Raw genomic sequence first — 1,714 nt, 5'->3', positions numbered from 1 at the left:
AAAATGTTCTTTCACAGTTCCAGACATCTCGGTTTACTGAGAATTTATAAAAATTTACAAAGTAGCAACTTTCATATTCAATTTTTCATTATTTTTCCTTAGTAAATAAGCCATTAATAACATCTGATAATATTCTATCTATCAACCACACTCCCTCGACTTACCACCCGCATTGTCTGTTAACGCACACACATAATAGACTGAATACATAATTAGAAACTATTTTATCCACATAAATAGGGACTTAGGTTATCCAACATCTTCACCAAGAGACGTGGCGGCTGGTCTAGAAAGTAAGAGTACTCTAACGATGTTACTCTTGTTGTGTCTGTTCCATCGAAACACTCTCTTGAAAAATTAAACTACTAATTCTTTTATATATATTTTGAATGAATAAATGGATGATGTGATCAGTGTGGTATGAAGTTGAAATCTGCAAAAAAAAAAAAAAAAAAAAACGATAAAATTTCATGACGCCCACTAGTTGTGGTGTTTAGTAAAAACTACCGATTCTAAATTATTTTCCTTCCATTCCAATATCTATTTCTAAAATATTCAAGGTATATGTTAGCTTAGGTTTCCCAAAAAGCCAACAGAAAACTAAATATGGTTCTTAAGGTTTCCCACATCGACAGATGTTGATATTGTATTTAATAGCATATTCATCATATGCATTGTTTTTACCAGTAGTGGAATACTGCTCTCCAGCTTGGATGTTAGCGGCTTACCATGATCATTGCCTTTTGGACAAGATTATTAAAATACAAGAATTAATTATAGCCTTTCCTTAAAAAAAAAAAAAAAAAAAAAAAAAAAAAAAAAAAGAAAAAAAAAAAAAAAACTTGGGAGTAAGAAATTTAGATTATCGAGTTATTTGCAATTGGATAAATTTCAAAATATAATTTCGATTGACGCATTTACTGCCTGTAATTAAGGACTCATATTTGCTATTCATTTTACAGAGCATCAACGTCCACTTTCTGTTGATATACCACGTTAGCACATTTCTTAGCACCGGAAATCGTTCCTTCCTTTCGATGTAAGAGTGGATTTCCTGGCAGTGTTATTTTCATTAGAATTTGCAATTTCAAAAATGATTTGATTAAAGCACCTTTAAATTTCATCTTGTTGATTTCGTACGTAATTTTCTCATATTAGTTAGTATTTTTTATTTTTTGTTTTAGTTTATCGTATATACCATTTATATTCAGCAATATTTCTTTGGAAAATAATTACTTTATCCATTTTCGTATTGATGTTTAATCATTGCAATATAACATAATATATATATATATATATTTATATATATATATATATATATATATATATATATATATACATAAATATATATATATATATATATATATATATATATTATATATATATATATATATATATATGTCTGAGTGTACGACACAAATACACCATATTTTAACTATACATATACTGTATATACATTATATATATATATATATATATATATATATATATATATATATATATATATGTATGTATGTATGTATATTAGATACATATATTTATTACATATACATATATATACAGCATACCGTATATTGAAACTTCAATTAACAGTTGAACCACCCGGATGGCCTTGAGGTGTATACAACGGGAAAGTGGAGGAGGGGGGGGGGGGCGTTTGGTGCGAGACTACATAAAGAAAGGATCCCTCTCGCTTTCTGTGATTCTTCTGCAA

This window comes from Palaemon carinicauda, chromosome 23 (genome assembly GCF_036898095.1).
Source record: "Palaemon carinicauda isolate YSFRI2023 chromosome 23, ASM3689809v2, whole genome shotgun sequence".
Lineage (NCBI taxonomy): Eukaryota > Metazoa > Arthropoda > Malacostraca > Decapoda > Palaemonidae > Palaemon > Palaemon carinicauda.
The sequence above is the reverse complement of the archived record's forward strand: the minus strand, read 5'-3'. Positions refer to the sequence as shown.